Genomic DNA, 23,960 nt, shown 5'->3' on the forward strand with positions numbered 1-23,960 from the left:
CCTCCCTTCCCCTCTCTCTAAAAATAAATAAACAAAATCTTTAAAAAGACTTGGACAGAACAGACATGAGGTTGGCGGCATGGCGGCACGCGAGGCCATGAGGGCAGAGCTTCAACAGTCTCCTCCAGGACTGATGTGAGTAGCAGTCCCACTTCTAGGAAAGCAACCCCCGTGATAAATAAGTTACTGAGGAATATACTACTTCAAAGTAAATTTACAATATTTTCTTGAGTTAATTTGACAAATAAGACATCTTTGGATCTGCTTTAATGTATGTATTTTTAAGTACGGTATAACTTACATGCTTCATTAATTATATATTCAACTACCTGAATGACTTGAAAAGTTTATTTTCTAAAGTGGGGTTAATGTTTCCCTCTGAGACATTTTTAAACCATTCATTTCCATGCCGAATCCTATAATACCAGCGTCATTTCTGAGCTGATCTCCGACCAAATCCTGACAATTTAAAATCGGAAGTGTCTGAATTAGTGCACCCACCAGCTAAACAATGGTGTCGGTCATTAGTCTGTTTTTAAAAGTTATTTTTCTTTTTAAAAGAGATAGTAAAATTGTGTCCTTATAAGTTAGGGTTTAAAATTGGAAAGGGACGTGTGATCCCTTTAAAGAAGATAGTCTGTTTCCGAGAGCACTTTGCATTCCATTCTGACTTAGAGATGGTTACCAAGGAGACAGCTCAACTTCATCAGTAGGCTTCTAGGATTAGGAACCTAGAGGGCTCTCAGGAAATATTTGTAGAAAGAAAAGGAAAGGAGTGAAGGAAGGAAGAAAAGAAGGGGGAGGGGGTGGGAGGAAGAACAGGCTTTTTCCTATTAGGAAAGAACATTATGGTGGTTAATATTATGTGGCAACCCGGCTAGGCCACAGTACCCAGCTATTTGGTGAAACATTATTTTAGATATTTCTGTGAAGATATTTTTCAGGCAAGATTAGTATTTAAATTGGTAGGCTTTGAGTAAAGCAGATTACTCTTCGTAATGTAGTGGGCCTCTCCAAATCAGTTGAAGGCAATAACAGAAAAGACTGTCCCATAAAGGAAGAGAATTCTGCCAGAAGACTGCCTTGGGAGTCAGGCTTCAGCATCAACTCCTCCTTGGGTTTCCCCTCCCGCCATCCTTCGGTTCTCTCTCCCAGCCCGCACCTATGGTCTCGTGGGGAGTTCCTTTTGATCACCTGGAGGAAGAGAAAACTCGGGCCTTGTTTACAACAGTTCTGCATCTGAGCTGGTTGCAACCTAGTGACTCTGAGAGCCAGGGACCTTGGGGAAAGCTCAGTGCTAGTCAGACAGAGGAGCCGGAGGCTGTGACTGGAAGCGCAAAGACCCCAATGACCGAAAGATAAATTCTGTCTAAAGCTTTCAGAATAAAACAAAGATTAACAATGATTGATAGGAATTAAAAATGGGTGAGAAATGTAGCAAATGTACTTAGGCATTTATTTTCTTTAGTAATTTGCTCTGTGGGGCTATCTGCTTTGCTCTTTAACATTTGTTATCTGTATTAATAAAGAGATTTCCTCTTTGTAAAAAAGAAATTACAATTAGATTGTAAAATAAATTAATCTCTCAGGTAATCATACCGTTGGGAGATCCGGGTTTTTGGACTGTAAAGTTCTAATGTAAGAATCGCCACTTTCTTGGCAGCCGGCACCCTAATCACCAACAAAGTACTCAGAGAAACTAAACCACCTTTTGAGTGCCGAGCTTGCAAACTCAACCCCACAAAGAGAAAGGAGTATCAGAGAACCAACACACAGTAAAATTTCTGTATCTGGTGAACTTCAGATGCCGTGCTGGGCCTCTATTACCAATAGTTATAACTAAGTGGCACTCAAGGAACCATTTCTAGGCTTGGGAATGTTTACGAGTACAGGGGCTCCTTCAGACATCCTTAAAATTCCCGGACCTCCAGTGAATGGTAGCCATAGTTTAGTGTTTGATGTAAACATACATAATGACAAATAGTTACTAAGACTTTGGAATTTATTTTAAATGAATGTGCATATTATTACTCAAACAACTGTATACTCTTGGGAGCAGTAGCACACATACGTGTGAGATTGATATGTGTCCATGATTGATTTTGTCTAGGTGGCTACCTGGATTCATAGGCCCTTTGTAGTAATTCTTCAGTGGCCACAGGGCTCCTCTGCCACTGATTCCTTTTTTCTTTTTAAATTTTACTTATTTATTTTTAGAGACGGGGAGGGAGGGAGAAACAGAGGGAGAGAAAAATCAACGCATGGTTGCCTCTCATGCACCACCCACTGGGGACCTGGCCTGCAACCCAGGCATGTGCCCTCACTGGGAATTGAACTGGTGACCCTTTGGTTCTCAGGCCAGCACTCAATCCACAGAGCCACATCAGCCAGGCCCTCTGCCACTGATTTCATTAATGGGGTGTGAAGCCTCTCAATAAGCTATACGCTTTTAAGGTCTCTTCATTTTGATCAGAGCAAATTTGAGATCCTCCCTCTGGACCCCCAGTTACTTATCACACCTTCCACTGATGCTCTCAGTAGCTTCCTAACTGGTCTCACTGTCTCCACTCACCTTCACTTCCTCTCTCCATTCCAATGTACCCTCTACTTCACGGTCAGGGATATTTTTCAGAAAGGCTACAGCTGATCCAGCCACTTCCCCACTCACACGTATTTATGGCCCCTCATCTCCAAGGGCAGTGGTTCTCACACTTGAGCACGCATCAGACTCATTAGGAGAACTCATTAAAGCGGGGATTATGGGGCTCCATTCCCAGGGTTTCTGTCTCAGGAAGTCTGAGGCGGGGACTAACGATCTGTACTTCTAACAAGTTTCCAGGTGAGGGTGATGGTGCTGGTCAGGGGACCACACCTGGAGAACTGCTGTCCTAGAGTGTGAAACCCAGACTTCTCAGAATGAAGTAGGCCCTTCATGGTCTGGACCCTGACATCTCTCGAATTTTGTCTCCTGCCTTTTTTGCCTTTTACTCACTTGTCAAACTCCTACCATCCTAAATGAAGCTTAAGCATCACCTCCCTCTCAGAGCGCCCACTGACTCTGGACACATTCCTTGGAGTCGTTTATTTATATACACACATGCCTCACACACTAGACTGTGCGCCCCATGAAGATGGGGTAAGGTCATCAGTCTTAGTGTTTCCAGCATAAGATAGTAGGTCAATAAGTACTTCTGCATGCTTGGACATCGGTACAAAGGGCAGATCCAAATCAGAAAGGAAGAAGTAAAACTGTCATTGTTTGTGCTTGACATGATACTATATATAGGAAGAATCCTAAAGATTCCACTAAAAAAGAATTATTAGAACAAATAAATGAATTCAGTAAAGTAGCAGAAATAAATATTCAGAAATTAGTTGCATTTTTATACACCAATAACAAACTATCAGGAAGGGAAATTAAGAAGACATTCTCATTTACAATTGCATCAACAAGAATAAAATATGTAAACATACATTTATCCAAGGAAGTAAAAGACCTGTGCTCAGAAAATAATAAGATACTGGAGAAAGAAATTGAAAAGGATACAAATTAATGGAAGGATATACTGTGCTTGTAGATAGAAAGAATTAACATTATTAAATGACTACACTACCCAAAGCAATCCCTATCAAAATATCAATGGCATTTTTCACAGAACTAGAATGACGAATCATAAAATTTATATGGAACCACCCAAAACTCCAAATAGCTAAGGCAATCTTGAGAAAGAAGAACAAAGCTGTAGGTATCATGCTACCTGATATCAAATTATACTGCAAGACTACAGTGATCAGTACAGCATGGCATTAGCATAAAAACAGACGTGTAGGTCAATGAACAGAAATAAACCCATGCCTGTATGGTCAATTAGTCCATAATGAAGGAGGCAAGAATATACAATGGGGTGAAGACAGTCTCTTCAATAAATGGCGCTGGAAAAACTGCACAGCTACGTCCGAAAGAATGAAACTGGATCACTTTCTTACACCATTTGCAACTGCATGACTTTTAAAAGACACCGTCTTTAAGGCAGTTAGAAGCCCTGCACCCTAATGGCTCACATCACTACATTGAGGTCGTTGGCGGTGATTCAGAGTTCAAGACGCTGCTTGCAGCAAAGAAAGACACATCATTAAAATCTTGCAGCTATTTGTGATTCTGATGAAAAAGGACATATATACATATATACAGCGTGCATGCAAGTAAAAGAAAGAAACACGACATTTTTACTGGCACCTAAGACTGACCATATTGACCAAAAACCCGTATTATGTTTGAAACTCTGCATGGTGCAGTGAAAATCAGAGATGGTCCCACAGTCCCCCCGGCAATGCAGCATCTAAGCAAGGGCAGCTATATTTCAGGGATCCTTTCCACACGCCTTTTATGAATTTCCCCAAAATAGAATTAACTCTTAAGTAACGCTGCTAAGAACACTGCTGAGTATTCCCAAATAACAAAGTAATTGGAGTCTGGTGATAAGAGATGGAGGGGCTTTATAAATTTTTGAGATTCTGCACAGCCCATAGGGTGAAGAGAAACTATTAGAACATCTGATATGACTGCAAATAAAAAGTGGAGTTTATGGGTCTTAGGACTATTTGTCATACGGTTGCCTCTGGAGAGACACCTGCATAGCTGAAAAGCAGCATCTTCAAATATAAACCCGATGATGTACACAGAGTGTATCATTCTATTACTGGCTCCTACCTGAGTATATTCTGGGTGATACTCATTGACTACTGCAGGATTTTTGTATTATGGTTCCGAGGATAGGTCTATACCTGGTCTATTATTTTTATAACCTGTCAATTCCCCTGCATTCCTCCTTCTTTGTTTCTTCATTCCTTTCTTCCTTCTGATTCTCTTGCCTTTATGTATTCATACATGTACATGCAATTTTCATATACATGTATAGACATACACACATTCTCCTATTTTTCAATTACTTCTCTTGACACTCATAAATCAATTTGTTAAATGATACCTCCTCATGCTCTGATAATAGCTACCAAATTTTGCTCAAAACTATCTGTTCTCAGATCCTGCTTATCAGAACATATTTAGCTTTAAAAATGTTCTTTGGACATTTCGTCTATTCATCTATTCAATAAATAATTGAGTGTCACAGGTTCTGGTGACACAGCAGTCAATAAAACAAATGTGATTTCTGATCTCATTGAGCTCACAGCATTGTGGGGGAGACTGTCAGTAAATAAAGAATCCATAAATAAGTGTACAATTACCACATACAAGTGCCTTGAAAGAAAAGTCTTTCTTAAGAGATATTAAGAATGAGGGATCCAATTTAAATGAAGAAAATATGAAGGATTCCATCGCTGATGCCAATTCTTCATGCTTCCCTGTCTCTCAGCCTTCTGTTATATGAGTGTTGCAGTTCCTCCCACAAAAGGAGCAGAGTACACTTCTCACCCTTAATCTCCAGCTTTGGCCTGGTGACGATTTGACTGATAGGAGGAGGCAGAAGTGATGTTGTACCAGTCTTGAGCCTAAGCTTTGAGTCTATGTGTGTTTATACTTCCCTGCTGTATTTCTGCCACTGCCGTGAAAAGAACATGCCCAGGCTAGCCTGCTGGTCTCAGGACGGAGAGAGACACCCAGAGAGACCTGACCCTGCTGATGGGCTCTAGCCAATCCCAGTTTAAAGCAGAGCCTCCAGCTCACATGTGTGAGCCCCGATTATACCAGATGACTCAGCTGACCCGCAGGTGCATGAAGTACAGTAAAATATGACTTCTTGAGCCATTGAATTTTGGCATAGTTTGTTACACAGCAATAGCTGACTGATGCAGCACATCAGGGAACTCTCCAAGACAGTGACATTTGGACTAAGACCTAAATATTAAGTCAGTATTACACAGAAGGAGAATGAGTGGAAGAGTGTCTTGATAGAGGGAAGACTTCAGCTGAGAAAGAATTTGGTGCAAGAAGTCCTGTGGTTTGGAGAAGCAAGTAAGCTGAAGACAAAGAGCTGGGGCTAGATCATGCATCACTTCTCATTTGGACTTTACAGAGAATTTGTTTAAAATTAAATTTCAAAAATGAAACTCAAAAAAGAACTATTCGTAATGAAGAACACTAAAACCAAGGCTATCATCTTCATCATCATTAACCTAGAAATGCACTGCCCAGTGGGGTAGCCATTAGCCACATATGGGTATTCAAGTTTAAGTTAGTTGACCTTAAATAGAATAAAAAATTCAGTTCCTTAGTTGCATTAGCCTCATTTCAAATGCTCCATAGTCCCAATGTAGCTAGTGGCTACCATGTTGGCAACATGAATATAAGAATATTTTCATTGTGATGGAACATTCTATTGAATGGTGTTTTTGTTTCTTATTACTACAGAAGAAATGACCATAAACACAGTGGCTTAAAACAAGACAAATGTTATTTCACAGCTTCCATAGATCTGGAGTCCACATACATTTAGTTGGGTCCTCTGCTCAGGGTCTCCCAGGCTGCGGTCCAGGGGTGGGCTGGGGTCTCTGCTGAGGGTCGGAGTATTTGTCCAAACTCACTGGTTGCTAGCAGAATTTTGTTGTAGCTATATGACCAAGGGACTGTTTCCAGCTCCTAGAAGCCACCTTGAGGTCCTTACCACGTGCTCCCCTCCTCTCACAACACGGCCGTATGGTTTTTTCCCTTGAAGCTGTCAAAATATGAGGTTTCTGGAGCTGCACCTTTTTTGAAAAGGGCTGCCTGATTAGGTCAAACACACCAGGATAACTTCCTTCTTGACTAACTCAGTAAACTGATGAGTAATCTAATCGAAGGAGTGATAGCCCATTATACTCACTGGTCCACCCTCAAGGGGAGTGGACTGTAGAGGGCATGTACACACCAAGGGGTGAGGAATCTTGGGGGCCATCTTAAAATTCTGTCTACTACAGACAGAACTCCAGAAAGTAGGAAGGGTTAAATACATTTATAAAGAGAGAAGGCAAGTGGTGGGAGAATTTGGAATGATTAGCACAGGCTTAGAGCACAGGTGTCACTGGTATGTAAATAATCTCTCTAGCCCTGATGGTCTAGAACAGCCTTCTTGTGATTAAAGGCTGGTTGCAGCCAGGATCAAGGTTTATCCAGGGTTATTTCACTCTTAAAGTAGCTGTAACCACTATTCTGCATGCAACCATGGAGGAGTATAAATAAGACCCGTAAAAGCAAATCCAAATAGATGTTAGCTTAAGGGCTGGCATTCCTGTTCTATTTCCTTGCTGTTACTAACCTCTCAGAGTTTCTGACTTGTGAGTCTTGATCTCCAAAACCCAATTGCTCCTACTCAGATTAACTGATTTACTGGCTTGACACACTCTGGCTTTGGCTCGAACTCTCTGACTCCCAGACCTTCAGCTCTTGGGACTCCAAACAACTGTGGATCATCAGTCCTTGTCTCACGAACCTGAAAATGGCACAGACCCCACCTCTCACAGTCCCTGTCTGGCTGCTGCTCGACCTCCAGTGTGACTTGGGGTCAGAGGACGAGAGGACTTTAAATATTGATTTTCAGGGAGAGGCGAGCTGACAGAAGAAAGCATTCTCACCATTTGAATTGGGTGCCCCGGTGTAAACTTCAGCCACTATGGGAGGCTGATTATTCATTTTAAAGTAGTTCTAATCAAAATCATGGAAGGAATGTATTTGTCATTTTAATAAAATTATACCTACATAACTTTAAATTTTCACAAAGAAACAGTATTTTAAGTATTGTATTCAGTTAGTTTAAGGAATTCAGTTTCAAAGCTATACCTGATTCTGAAATGGCCTCTACAGTTGCACTTCCTTTAAAAAAAAATTGCTTCTCACAAGTGAAGACTAAGGGTCTGCAGCGTGAGTCCAATCAGCGTGTCGGCAGAGTGAAGATAGTTTAGTGCCTTCCGTGGGCATTTATCTTCTTGCCGTCAGCACAGCACAACAAAAATGCACCCATATTAGCATTAATAATAAAACCAAGTCCATTATGCAGGCTTTCTTGTCAGTTAAATTTGTGGCAGGCTCAGTTCTGGATTCAGTTTCATACATTTGGAAGTACTTTCGCTGTCAAGCAAATTTTTGTTTTATCATTTTAATTTTGGAGGGTTCTTTTTTTTTTTCCCCCTCCTGTGCCTGAATTACCTTTTTAGAGGTTGGAAAATGGTTGTTCCCCACTGGTACAGGAAGGATTTGATCTGGCAAACTTAGTTCTCCCTCTGCGAGGTGAACGGAGTTAATTTTAACAGAGCCATTCCATTGTACCAGCCTCCACAGGCACAGTGCGGCGCCGCCAAACAGCCCTGTGCTTGACCGCGGACTGATGTCAGCAAGGCGCTAGAAATAGTGTTTAACAGTCAACAGCTGCCACAGAGCCAGAAGGGGAACACAAGACACTGGTTCAGGAGGGCTCAAACAACGAGTTGCTATTGTTTTAATTATTTAACTTTTGACCACAGAAGACTGTCACACACCAAGGACAGGCTTTCGAAAAGACATGTTCCTAGCTAGGCCAAGTGGATCCGAGAGCCTTTGTGCTGGATGAAACGCAGATACAAGGGTGGGCAAACGTAGGCTTACAGTTGTGACTACGCAAAACACAAGTTAATAAAGCTGTTGTAATAATCATAACCTGCATGTCTTTTTCCATACAGCTATAAGCCTATTTTGCTCACCCCTGTATTGTGCTATGAAATAAAATTTGATTAATTTAATGTAGGTTTTACTCATTTGCAAATTCTGTACATGGTCAACAGGTATGAAACAAAATTTTTTCTTTGAGAGTTGGCAAACCTTTTTCCTTAACGAGCCAGAGAGTAAATATTTTAGATGTTCTGGGCCACACAATTTCTGTTGCAACTACTCAGCTCTGCTGTTACAGGGTTAAAGCAGTCATAGACAATATGTAAATGAATAGGCGTGACTGTGTTCCAATAAAGCTTTATTTACAAAACAAGCAGTGGGGTGGATTTGGCCATGGGCTATAGTGTTCCTATCCTTGCTTTGCGTACTGAGTGGGGGGATATGCCACACATTTCCATGCAGCATTCCTTAAAGGTTAAAGGTATCCACTCTCTCGTACAAGCTTATGAATCAAGTCCCACGTGCACGCCCTGTGGAAACGCGCTCAGTCCTTTTATGGCCACACAGGGCTAATTAATTATAAACATATACGTGCCCTCATAACGGTCGGAGAGTAACTGAGCAGTAGATGCCCATTTATGAACTGAGAGGATGAAGATCACGATCTCTGGTGTACAATGAACCTGATTTTCCTTCCCTTTCTTACTTTATTTAAGTTAATATCACCCTTAAAGTTTGAATTATCCTGCAAGAATGTGGGTTCATTAACTCCAGTTCAGCTTGTGCATCATGTTAATGGGAAATATTTTGTAATGATGTGAATCACAGAACAGCTCTGTGCTCCAAATGACCTAAATGTTTCATTGAAGTCATTACAAGCAGTGCACACTAGTGAGAAAATGGATTTTATTATTTAAAGAGAACTTACACAGGGAAAAAAATTCCTAGGAAGAAAAGATAGTGCCTGGTCTTAAAAAAAAAAAAAAAAAAAAAAAAAAGCAAAGAATATGCTGCTTGTAAAATGTTATTGCAAAAGGCTTTATACGCCATCCCCGTGCCCACCCTCGACCACGAATGTACCACGAAAATGACCAATGTGACAGTATACAGGGATAAGGGGCAAATGTAACGATGACTTACACTTTATATTTTTCTGCATTCATGAGCCACATTTGTTTTGGAAATGCCGTGTTAGCCCATGGCATCTCAGAGGCAGAAGTGATGGTCTCCAGCCTGAGACTGTCTGCTTGAGTAGGGTTCCATGTACTTGCAACTTCCTAAAGAAATGATCACTTTTTCCAAACAGGCCCCTTGCTCTAGGCTATATTTTCTTTCAACAACAGCTTTTCAAAACTTTTCCTGTCAGTGTGGTCATAGTCTCTTTGTTGTGTTGTCCTTCCTTGGTTTTCCTATTTACTACTTTCTAGACATGGGAAAGTCATCTATGTGCCCAGTGGAATTGAGAATGATGTCAATACTGCTGTCTTTTTAGCTTGGTCTGTTACTTGCCTTCAATACACAGGGATGGGCAAAAGTAGACTTGTAGTTGTGAGTATGCAAAACACAGAGTTTATTCTCGTATTATTATTTAATAATTATTGTATTTATTATTAAACTATTTTTGCCCATCCCTGTGTGTATCATATAATACCATAGCAGTATACCATGCCACATGCTATTATGCATCTTTTTTCTTTAAGGGGTTATTTTCATAGCAATTTAAGGAACAAGTAAATCTTTATACTCCAAGTTATTCTTATCCATGTCATAATTTATAAAACCTATGCCTGCTATCATGTCACTCATTTCCTAGTTGGGTTAGGGCCCTCTGTCGCTCTCCTTGGCTCTCAGTGATCTGAAGGATGCTGTGTTGTCAGTAATCATTCTTCACTTTTCTCTCTCACTGTCAGGAATAAGCATCACTGGTCTCAATATTGATGCTGGAATATCTCAGCCCTAAGTCCATCATCACACTCTTCAAATGGCATGGGAGCGTTTTCATGGGTACTTTTCTTTCTCTTAAGCCCTCCACTTCATCCTTCACTAAATGCTAAGCAAATTTCCTAACATGATCCTTCACTTCACAAAATATTCCTTCTGCTTCATAATTACCAATGAAATCTGCTCTCTCTTGAGGACAAGGATGTTGTTTACAGGAATCTCAAGCAGAAGGTGTTTGTTTCACGGGACTCACATGTGACAGGGCAGGGAGGTGGAGGTGGGCTGAGAGCAAAAGGGCTTGGTATTCTCTAAGCTTCTGAAGTCATCGCTTCTCTACCTTCATGTGGTCTTCTCTACCTCTTGAAACCTCATGCCATCCAATGATGTGGCCTCTTACCACTCCTCAGGTCGGTCGTTGACCAGGACAGAAGCTAGCACAGTAAAAGCACTCCGTAAAGAGAGAAGTTCATGCCATAATCAGTATGATTTCTCTTTGATCTCCGTATTCATCAAAGAAAATCCAGCCTCCCTCTCCATCACAGGCCCTGGAGACGTTTCAGGGGTTCTTGATTTCCAAGTGGGTGCCCTGTCAGCAATTTTTACCCCCCCTTCTTTTCTACACATCAATTCCAATGGCTTCTACCTTCACACTCAAGATCATATTATGCTATCACCACTAGGACATTATACTAACTAAAAAAAAATTAAAAGTCTTGAAGTTTGTTTTAAATCAGTCCATGGCTCTCTTTACTTTCCTATCAAACCATCTAACTATCTGTTTTTCTAAATTTGAAAAACTGCCATCAAGTTTATGGCCATTTAGAACACATTTGGATATTCAATGGTAGCTAAATTTTATAAAAAGATTAATCAAAACTTCCAGCAGTGACTAATGAGATGTTTTCTATTCATGTTCCTTATGAGAAAAATGAGAAAACCTAGAGAGAGTGTTAAAACATACACATCAAAAACTCTGAAGATACTAGATAAATATGAAAGCAGAGGGAATCTGTCCGATCAATATCTGAATAAGAGAAAGCCCAGGAGAGGGGAGCCTGGTGTTTGGAGTGGAATGTGACTGAGAGGATGAGAAGGTGAGCAAAGATGCTAGTGGTCTCATAGGTTCAAAAAGTGCTATGAACGCCCAAGCGTTGTGTGTGTACATGTTTAGTAGTAAAGCAGCTAAAGATCAAAGACAAAGACGTAACCTTAGCATGCAGGAGAAAAATAATATACTTGTGTCAAGGAGCAGTACTGTAAGATTAACATGTGACTTCTCAACAAAAACAAACAATGGAACACAAGACAGTGAACGTACGTCTTCCAAGTGCTAAAAGTAGCTGCCAACCTAGATAGAATTCTATGCCCAGCTAAAGTATTCCTCACAATGAAAATATGAAAGAAAGATTTTCAGGAAAAAGAAATATGATCCTAGATGGTATTTTCAAGAAAGAATGAAGGATACACACATGTTAAATTTAAATAAATATTTACTGTATTAAAGCAGGGGTGTCAAACTCATTTTCACCGGGGGCCACATCAGCCTCACGGTTGCCTTGAAAGGGCTGAATGGAATATTAGGGCTGAATGGAATTGCATAAATGTAACTACTCCCTAACAGTTAAGTGAGAGCTTGGCACTGCCGCTGGGTAGAAACAAGGTGCCGGGCCCGATTAAACAAGGTGGAGGGCTGGATTCGGCCTGTGGGCCTTGTGTTTGCCACCTGTGGTATAAAGGAATAATAATAATATGGGGCTTGAGATATATATATGTATGTGTGTGTGTGTATATGTATTATAATTAATGTACATGACAATAGTAGCTCAGAATGTGAAAGTTAAATGGAGTTAACATGTTTTAAGAGTTATCAAAGAAGTTAAAGTAGCAATTACATCATTCTTTAAATAAGTCAGGAATGCATGTTGTAATCTAATGGTCACCTACTTAAAATTAGTTAAAAATGTGTAAGTAGCAATCATGGAGAGCTGGAAAATATAATACAAGTGGGGTTATTAAAAAGAAGACAAAGAAGGAAAGAAAAAGGAACATACAATGTAAAATAAATAGAAAACAAATGGCAAGATGGAAGATTTAAATCCAAATGTTAGCAATTACATTAAATGTAAATTGACTAAATGTTCTAATGGACAAAAAAAATTCCAACTACATTAAAACAACAACACACTGCTTACACTAGTCATATCTTAAGTATAATGACACAGAAAATGTGAAAGTAAATATAGCCCTGGCTGGTGTGGCTCAGTGGATTGAGTGCCAGCCTGCAAACCCCGGGGTTGCCTCATCAATTCCCAATGAGGGCACATGCCTGGGTTGCGGGCCAGGTCCCCAGTAGGGGGCACATGAAAGGCAACCACACATTGATGTTTCTCTCCCTCTTTTCCTCCCTTTCCCTTCTCTCTGAAAATAAATAAATAAAGTATAAATGTAAAATATTATACATTATGCAAACACAATGAGAAGAAAGGTAATGTAACTATACTAATATCAACATAGAGTTTAAAGCAAGAAGCATTAATGGAAATAATGAGGGATAGTTAGTTATATATCTCTATAGGACAAAATTAAAAGGAAAAGTAGACAAATTCATAAATAAAATGAAAAATTTTAAATACTGTACTCAGTAATTAGAACAGCAGACAAAAAGCCAGTAAGATGATGAATTAATTGAACAGTGTCATTTAAGAAACTTAGTGAACAGGTGTAGGACGCTTTACCCAACAACCACAGAATACACATTCTTATCAAACGCACATGGAGAAGTCACCAGAAGTATCCATATGTTGGGCCACAAACTTAAAACAATTAAAATCATAAAGAGCATTCACAGACTGCAACTGAACTAAATAGAAGTTAATAATGATCATCATAAATTAGAATTCTCTGCAGTATTTAAAAATTAAATAGCATAGTTCCTAATTAGTGTAGGTTTTAAAAAGCACAATGCAAAAGAGAAAATATTTTGAAGTGAATAATATAAAAACAAAATATCAAAACTTGTAATATACAGCTAAAGCAGTGTTTAGTAAGATATTTTATCTTTATATGCATAGATTTGCAAAAATAAAAAAGCTAAAAATCAATTTGCTAAGCAATCATCTCAAGAAATTAGGAAGAGTATAATAAACTCAAAGAAAGGAAAGAAGGAAAATAACATAAATAAGAACAGAAATTAATGAGATAGAAACAAACATGATAGAATCAACAAAGTTTAAAGAGTTGGTTTTTGAAAAGTTGAATAATTTTGATAAAGCCCTGGAAATATTGGTCAAGAAAAAATAGAGAAGAGGCAACAATGACAATATTAGTTATGAAGAGGCAGAATCTTTCAGGCCTTATAAACATTAAATAGATAAGAGGATATTGCACCAATAGGTTAAAAAATTTAGAATGAAATACATGTTTGTCGAAAAACAAAATTTGCTAAAACTGTCATGAGAAGAAATAGAAAATCTGAAGTGTCCTATATCTACCACAGAAACTGAATCTGTTTCCTACAAAGAAAATCCCAGATGCACTTAATTTCCATGGCGGAGTCTATCAAATTTCAAATATTCAAGGAAGTGCCAACACATTTCTTACTTCAATGGCTTCCAGAAAACAGAAGAAAATATTTTTCAACAATACTTTAAAAATCCAAGATAACTTTAATATCAAAACATGAAAAGTATAAGAAAACAAAATTTAAGGAGAAATCTTACCCATAAGCATAGATACAAAAATACTAACCATAATAATAATAAACTGACTCCAGTGATGTGTAAATGTGATACATGTAATGAACGAGTTGAGTTTATTCAGGAATGCAAGATTAGTTTAGCATTTGAAAATCAATTAATGTAATTCTCTACATTAACAGAAGATTAAAGTCACAGAATAATAGTTTTAATTGATATAGCAAAAGTATTTCACAAAATTCCATTAATTCCTTTTATATGAAAAATACGGAATAGCTAAATCCAGAGAGACAGAACGTACATTAGTGGTTTCTAGGGTCTGAGAGGAGGCAGAAACGGAGAGTAGTTGCTTCATGGGTAATGGGGTTTTCTTTTGGAGTGGTGGAAATATTTTGAAACTAGATAGAGTGCTTGCACAACATTGTACTAAATGCCACTGACTGTTTGATTTGCAATGGTTAATTTTATGTAATGCAAATTTCACCTCAATATTGTTAAGAAAAACAGAGCTGCAAGACAAGGAGTCAAGCCAGCCCACAGCACAGACTCAAGGGCAGGAAATGGGGCTTCAAAGTTAACCACATACACCCTCCAGCCTGAATATTCTTGGAATAACTCTTTAAAAGTAATAGGCAAACCACCACCTTTTCAAAATGTCTTCACTTTTACATTAGTTTTTCTTTAAATGTTTTTTACATAAGTAAACCATTTTAATGAAAGAAATGGCAATGAAAGTGTTGAAGCAATGGTATCAATGACTGTTGATCAATTATCAATGGAAATAACCGAGTCTCACCTCCCCTGCTCCCATCTCCCACTTCTGGTCCCTGCATTAGGCTAACGATGACATGATTTCAATAGTTATGTCATCTCAACTTCCATTTTGTTTTCTCAATTCTCAATTTGGTTTCTCCATTTCTCAATTCATATAACTCAGAAGTTTCACCACTCTCTCTCACACCCACAGGCTTATCTCCTCAAGTTTCCTCTAACTTCTCTCCCTGGTCTCCTGTTGGATCTTCTAAGACATTTCCCTCCCCACCCCCATCCCCAGGACATTTGCACATGCTGTTTCTCCTCCACCTCCATGCATCTTGTCAGGGCATATGGATCTTTTGGATCCAAGGGGATGTTTTCCTTGACAATACCCCACCCCCTGACCCCATCGGATTCCCTATCACTTAAGAGGTCCTGGGTTTGTTTTTCTTCGGAGCACTTAAATAGTTAGAACGTTTCATGTATGTAAATGACTATTTGATTAATGCCTGGCACCCCAACTACAATGAAAGCTCCAGAAAGGCAACAATCCTGTCTATTTTAGTTCTCCATGCCTCCAACCACCGCCACCACATCTGATCTAAAAGTACGCCCTGTCAGTTAGACCTCAAAACAGACTCAGAATCTAACCATTTCTCATGCCCTTGCCAGCTCTCCCCCAGTATCTCACTGGGGCTGTGGCAATAACCCCCCTCATGGTCTCCACCCTTAGCCTGGAGAATCTAAGCCACCTAGCAGCCAGAGAGATCTTTGAAAAACATTAATCAGCTCTTGTCACTTTCTTACTGAAGATTCTCCAAAGCCCTTCAAGCCCACTAGGAATAAAATCCAAAATCCACCGTGCCTACGAGGTTCTCCTTGATCCCAGTCCTAGCTCTCCTTGGGTCACATTCTGAGCTTTGTTAACCTAGATCACAAACCTCCTGGTGATACTATCCCCACATACCTTGACAATTCCACTGACACTACTCTCTTCTGCATCCTCCCTTTCAGGAATCCGCACATGAAATTGAGACCATTCAAGGAAGGCTTAATAAAGGGACTATGTACCAAGAGGTGGGTGGGCTGCAGGGGAACTGTAGGCATAGTGCAGTCCCTAGGGGCTGCTATCACCTGAAGGAGGGAGCAGATACAGGACCCCGGAAGAGCTGGGTGAAGAGGTGTCCTCGGATACCTCCAGCAAGCTGGAAACCACCCCACAGACACCTGGGCTCACTTACCTTCTCCACCCAATTCTCCTCCTGGGGCTCCCCAGTGGCTGAACCCAACTAGGAGCCACAGGGCCCACTGGTGCTCACAAATGCAGCCCCTGCAAGTGACGCTCCCATCAGAGAGTAGGAGCAAAGGGCGGACATTAGATCTCGGGGAGCATGTGGAAGGAATGTGGCACGAATACCTCTCAAAGGGGCTTGGCACACGAACATCTTCTCTGCCTGGATCACCTTCCTCCTTCCTGCTCTGTCCCCAGCTCTCCCTCGAACGCTGCTGTCCCTTCCTGGACTAGGTATCCCTGTTACCTACCAATAACTCCCTGAACCTCCCCTTATCCCACTGTACAGTAATTATGTTAATTGTCTCTCTCTCCTACTGCATGGTAATAGCCACAGGACAAGAGCCTTGTACACCTTTTTTAAAATTATTATTATTATTATTGTTATTAGAGAGGGAAACATTGATTTGTTGCTCCACTTCTTTATGCATTTGCTGGCTGATTCTTGTATGTGCTCTGACCCACAACCTTGGCACGTGGGCACAATGCTCCAAACAACTGAGCAACCCACTCGGGGCAAACCTCGTACATCTTGTTCATCGTTATTTATCCAGCACTTATTTCTGTGCTCAGCACATAAGCACCCAATTTATATTCATTGAGCGAAATAAACCAGAATTATTATTTCATTTTCTTAATCTCTATTGTAGCCACAGTTATAATACTCATTGACACCCATACTCTTACCATATGTTTGAGCACAGAACAGGCTAAAGTACTAGTTTATACATATTCAACCCACAAAGATCAACAGTATTTAGTAAACAACATTTTCAGCACTTCAACCAATTCATGAGTTTTATCTATACATTTATCTACCATACACACTGAGGGTAAGATACCCTCTTTAGGCCAGTTTTCTTATCTGTGATAAAAGGGAGTTTGGCCAGACAATTTCCACGGTGTCTTCCAACTGTACGCTTGGCATCCATGTCTTACGCAATGTGTGTTCCCAGCACTCAGCCTGGTGTTTGGCACACAGCAGGAACTCCAAGCACCACCCAGCTGCAGAATGTCTGTGTTCAAACCCAGCTCTGCCACATGCCGGCTGGGCAAACCTAGACTACCTGAGCCCCTCAGAGCTTCGGTCTTCTTTGGAAAGTGGGGATAACAACGGCATCCAACTCGTGGTAGGCTATCATGGAATGTGGAGGAATGTATGAGCCAATGAATCTGGGGTTCTAGACAAATTGCCCAGAGTAAATAGCAAACTATGCATTATGTTTTCAGTATCATGTTCTCTAAGATATTGAGTGATTAACATAACTGATTCTACTGTCTGGTTTATAATTCACCCTTGCATGTATGCTAAAACACTGATTACTGCTAAAATGTATGGTTAGTGATTACACGGGCATTGTGAGTACACTTACAATAGAGAGTATACATTACATTTGCTTAACTTATTTTTTAGTATAAACATAATAAACTGATTATTATACATTTAAACGAACAATGGGATAAACATTTCCTGAAATTTTGGGGGGGGCTAATAATTTCCTATTTCTAATAAAAAGAACTACTTGATTATCATATCATTACCCAATAATTCCCAAATGAAATAGAGTCTGAACTTTTATTAGGTTAAATCATAACTCAGGAGTTACAATCTCTTACAAACCAACCTTCTGACTATCTCACTAAATAAGGGAATGTGTAAAAACAAATGTAATAATCAAATTTGACTTTTTCTGACAATTTTTTTCTCAGCTGTTTATGCCATCAGTTTGGTCCATCTGGTTTTCATTTGAGAATAGAAATCACTAATCCCACAAACCATCCACTGATTCTTAATCCTAGAAAAGACTGGTATTACATTAGCAGCATAATATGTTTTACTTTTCTCCTGTGGAAATGTGCAGCTTCATGGTGGATTAAAAAAGACAATTGAGAAATTTCCTATTATAAACATGTATGGTATCTTAATTTCCTACTATAACAGCAGGCAGACTAACATAATTAATTATATTTTAAATGCAAATTGTTGACAACGGTTCATCTGGCTGAAATTATTTAAGCCCCATCAACTCTGAAGAAAGTCCCGCTTTCTAATTCCCAATTTTTTAATAAAAATAATTTCATCGTTCTCTTGTGCCCAGCAATCACTTAAAATTTCACATGATATTTTAACATCATCACATCATCACTGCAACAGCATAGAGACAACTAGGCAGATATAAATGATTTATATGCAAATTTTAACCTATTTACAGAGCTTAATAGTAAGAGACAAAATACTATATGCAAAATGCATTCATATAAATTTTTGATCAGATTTTTCTGTTGCTTAATGGAACAAGCAAGCTATATTGGTATAGGAGGAAATACACTTTAGCACAGAAGTCTCGAGCCATGTTTCTCTGTAGTAAGAAACCTGGGCAACAGTAGGCCTAGAGGATCCACTAGTTTCACTCTTCTTCTTGATTGACAGGAGTCACAGCAATGTGAACCAATCCTGGAATTTCCACAGTAATCACTGAAGTGGCTGAAGTCGTGATGCTCTCAAACCACAGACCACCTCATTGGTAGAAGGCTTGCCACACATGGTATATAATTTCAGGAAGTGCACACACACTTGGTTTAAATTTACAGCTATGTGTATCAGAAAAATAAATAACTAGCATATTGAAGCTATGATTTAGTAAATGTTATAACTTAAGAAAGGGCTCAGTACTTAAGTAAAAGATGAGTTGATTAAAGAAAAATATTGAGAAAATAATAGTGCAAGTGGCATATACAAGTGACACAAATTGTAATGGTCATATATAAGAATGACTAAAAATTGGAAAACACTGGCTTAGTCCAACCCCTAATTTTAACATGAGGCAAATGAGGCCCTGAGTAGTTTTAAAGATTTACCCAAGACCTTATGGCTTGTCAGAGGTAGTTTGGACTCTGTGACTTACAGTCTCACATTTCAGATCGACCGTCTTTCCTTTATACCATTTATTTCAGCCCTACAAACCACACACATGGTTTTTCTGGAAGATTGGGTCAATGAGAAATTCAGATGAATCCTCAAGCTATTTATGTATTTGATATTGTTTCTTTTTAGGGAACAATGGGTAGTAGAGTTGTCATCTGACCAGAATAAAAAAGTGCTAATGAAAGCTGACCTCACCTTCAGCTAACTTCCTTTAAAATTGAACAAATTTGACATGTAACATTGTGATAGTTTAAGGTACATTTATCTACTGCAATGTGTCGGCTGACGTAGCAATATTTATCATAGTACACAATTATGCTACAGTATTATTATCTCCATTCATTATACTGTGCATCAGACTTCTATGGCTTACTTACTCCTCATTCCAAGCAGCCTTAACCACTATCACTCTTATCCCTGCCCAACCCCCTCCTCTGTCAACCACCATTTTATTCTGTTTAATCCAGGTTTAACTTTTTTAGATTCTATGATATCATTTAGTATAAATGATATCATACAGTAGTTGTCTTCCTCTATCTGACTTATCTTGCTTATCACACCTATATTTAAACAGAGTAAATTGATTAGACCTGTATCGTTCATTAAGAGTATATACATGGACTATAAGCATAATAAATACATAATGTTCTATATATTTTACTAAGCTAACTTGTGAGCCTTCTTACTAAATTCAACTATGCTTAATACCTCACTTTTACCCAACACGCTGCAGTCTTTGGACACGTTTGCTCTGTATGTGAAGGGTATTCCATGATACGTATTCTGTAGGTTCCTGGAAATGGAGAGGCACATGTACCTCCCTATGCTCCACTGATGTGTTGGTGCATCTCTTTTCCGGATCGTGGGCCTCTCTGCCCACCTCAGAGCTCAGGGAGGTCACAGTGGTGGCTTGAAACCATTGACCGTAGTGGGAGTATTTACACCACAGCAGTTGGCTGATGCTACGAGCCAGGGCTTCTTCCCCCAGTGAATCGTTAGACATCCACAAGCACTTGCTTCTTTGAGCAGTTTTGAAGGTGGGTGGACGGTGGGCCCTTCTAAAATAAGGCTTGGCAGCTTTAAGGAGTGATAAGTTAAACTCACTTTACAGCAGCGAGAAGTTGACTGACAGAGGAAGGGAGAGGCCACAGAGCTCCAGGGAGCAGACACGTCCAGGCAGCCACAGAGCCTTTGACTGCATTTTCTTTGCTTTCAGGGAATGACAGTACAGTTTGAGCCCCGAGGAAACACAGGCCCAAATAGTCAGAAATGGGCTTTCTTGTTATTCTGCTGACAAGAAAGACACTGCCTACGGCTCTTTAGAAAGTGAAGATGACAGGTGATGCCTTCTTCAGAGAGACCAATTTCTAGATAAAAATCCTCCTGAATGGGCTAGGTATGCCCTGTCCAAGAGAACTGGCGGCAGTGATGGAAATATTCTGTGTCTATGCTGTCCCATAAGGCAGCCACCAGCCAGCCGCAGCTGTGCCACACTCGACCTGTCTGAACTGAGCTGTGCCAGAAGGGCAAAACACACACTGGAGTTCCGAGACCTGGTGTGAAAAAGGGAACGTAAAATACTCAAATGTATATATTGATTATGTGCTGAAAGGAAAACCTTTTGGATATATTATTAAATGTTACATATATCATTAAAATTAATTTCACCTGTTTTTTATTACTGTTTTTAATATGACTTCTAGAAAATTTCAAATTACCTATGTGGCATTTGACAGGAGATAAATTCTGAGATGTCTTCAATTAAGTTATAGTGAGCTAGAGAGTGGGAGAAAGGCAAGATGGGTAAGGATGTGACAAATTCTCAAGCTCAGTAATATTCTTTCTCTTGTTGGGTTAGAAATAGGACATGTATATTGGAAGCAGGCCTGAAAATGTGACCCTCATTTTTCACAGACTGCTCACCTTCCTGGATGTATGTTGAAACTGTGAATCAATGTCCAGTGACTATTCCAGCTCTTATCTAGAAAGAATAGCTGCCTAACACAAACGCCACCACATCTCGCTTATGCATGAAGTTCACGGACGGTTGCCCACACCAATCCAGCAGAGGCAAGCACACCTTCCTTACAGACTATCCACCTATCCCAGAGCTCGCCCGCTTCACCTTCCCCTACCCCTTTGTCAACTGCTAATGCAAATTCTTTCAAAACAACTCACATCTTTCTTCTCCAAACACATTGTATAAAGGAGCCCCCTCAGCCCAAGGAAGGCTTCTTCGTCTCGTGCAGCTGCTGCTGGTGGTTTGGAATGCTTGCCCCAGGACCTGGTCCTTTATCTGGCTAGCATATGGCTCACTAAAATCTTTCTTTCTTTCTTTTTTAAAGATCTTATTTATTTATTTTTAGAGAAAGGGGAAGGGAGCAAGAGAGAAAGAGAAACATCAATGTGTGGTTGCCTCTCATGCACCCCCAACTGGGGACATGGTCTGCAACCCAGGCATGTGCTCTGACTGGGAATCGAACTGGCAACCCTTTGGTTTACAGGCTGGCACTCAATCCACTGAGCCACACCAGCCAGAGCTCAGTAAACCCTTTCTTTCAGAAGACTTTCAGTCTTGCAGATTTTTGTTTAACATGTTATATTTTTATTGGACACCACTGGGGCAGCTCATGAAATTCCGAGTCAGGTGCTAGAGAAAGGAAGACTACAGAGGCTTAGAAGGGAGGGGCAAGTGCAAACAGCTCAACTGTGCCTACCTCGCAAGACAAATCCTGCAGTGCGACCTCCTCCTCCACAGCCAGTGTTAGAATGTCAGGAGAACGCATAACCAATCGCCAGCATGTTTCACGAGTGGACGCAGCTACACACCCGAATATCTGAAACCATGAGCAGTACACCTGAATCTCAAGGACAACGTCTGTTTCCCTCAAACCTTTTTCCTCTGGTGGACAGGACTGTGACACTTTGAGCAGGTGCTATGGGAGTCTGTGGAAAATCAGGGTCAAATTTCCAGTCCTGCTCCCAATATCCATGTCCTATTGCTAACCCAACAAGAGAAAGAACATTACTGTGCTTGAGAACCTATCAGATCATTACCCATCTTGAAATCCAGCACCTCGCTTTCAGAGGGGGAACCACAAGGCATTGACCAAGGTGTAAGTCCTTCTGATTTACGGAGGACGACCGAGGCTGCATAGGACTCAGATTTCATTATTTTAATTTCAGGTCTTCCATTTCTCAAGCAGTTTAAGAAACACCACACAGTAATTCAAATACACTTGATGTCAAGGACATATTTTGTTTTGTTCATTTTTCAGAAGGTAGCTTAGCTTCTGAATCTGCCATTAAAAGCATTTCATTGATAGTAAATGCTTCAGCTGGTGGCGGGGGGGGGGGGCAGTTTAATTTCAACATTCAAAAGAAAAGGAGGGGTGGAGAGGAGAAATTTATTTTTTATATTGCATAAAAATCCAAGCCTTCGGCTATAAAGAATGCCCACTTTCGTGAGTCAAGGCTTTTGTCCTAATTAGAAAACTTAGATTAAGTTAAAGAAGTTCCCACCATCCACGTCACCTGCAAAACTACGAAGAATGAAGCACACCATGAACCCCTGAGCAGAAGCGTGGCTAGTACATAAATCCATACCTTCTCTGCAAGCTCCTTCTGGGACTGTAACATTCACCGCAGAGAGTGGGAGCTGTAAAAATAGACTGCATGTTTCCGAAGAAGTGAAAGACGCATTGCGTAGTGGTGGTAAGTGGTGCCCACGAGAACAGAATGACTGTGCATGCAAATGCGGAATGCCAACAAAATGCTATCATTCTAGACAAATGTGGGTTTTTTAAGTATTTGACCTAAAGAAAAATGTATGCGTACATTAGCGGAGTAAAAGTCTTGTTACCTGGTGTTGGGGAAATGGAGGGACGTTAGCTAGTCCAAAAATCTGGCCAATGGATCTGTTAATTCATGTTGACCTCTCCCCAGCCATAAGCTTCAGGTTATTTGTCTCCTCTTTACTTCCTTTTCTCTTTGTAAGACCTATACATAAATGGAAAGAAAATAATTTGTAAACAAAAAGTATCGATTTTTGCAGAAGCCCTGTAAGGCAGAAATCTACAGCTTCCTTCCTTCCTTTTCATTGTGGGGAGCAAGAGGAATGCAGAAAACGTTCTGACAGACACAACTGTCAAGTAGCAGACGCATCTCCTCTGGCTGCTGCCTTGCTCTCCGCTTTCCCCTCTGTGCCCTCTGAGATTTCATGCAGACTCTGCGGAACTGTGCCAAGCCTGTTTTAACCTTGATAACTGCTCATCTCTTGATTCATCAATCCATGCAATATTTACTAAGCAACTAATATGTGCAAAGCCTGGACTGGGTGCTGGGGGGAGGAGATTGTTGGGAGGAGGAAAGAGAGAGAGGCAAAGACGAACAAGATACAAAAACTTCCTTGAAGGGATTTAAAACGTGGTGGTAGTAATAAAATACTGAGAGTCTCAAGTGCTGTAATTGTATGGCAGAAAACCCAAAAATGCCCTAGGGAGAGGGTCTATCTCAGAGTGCCTAGAAGTCCCCTGGGATACACCTATAGAAATCTGGATATCCAAGGAATCGAGAGGCCTTTTGGCAAGAAATAATCATATGGGGAGACAGAGTAGGGACGCACTAGATGGCGGCAAACTCAGCACTTCAAAGTCAGAGTAATGAGACAGGCTGAAGACAACACGGCCTTCAGCCACATCCCTAAGTCTTAAGGGGTGAGACCTGAGTGGACGAAATCTTTCCATCAATAACATGTCCTGGAGGCATCTGGTG

Source organism: Desmodus rotundus, chromosome 7 (genome assembly GCF_022682495.2).
Source record: "Desmodus rotundus isolate HL8 chromosome 7, HLdesRot8A.1, whole genome shotgun sequence".
NCBI classification, from domain to species: domain Eukaryota; kingdom Metazoa; phylum Chordata; class Mammalia; order Chiroptera; family Phyllostomidae; genus Desmodus; species Desmodus rotundus.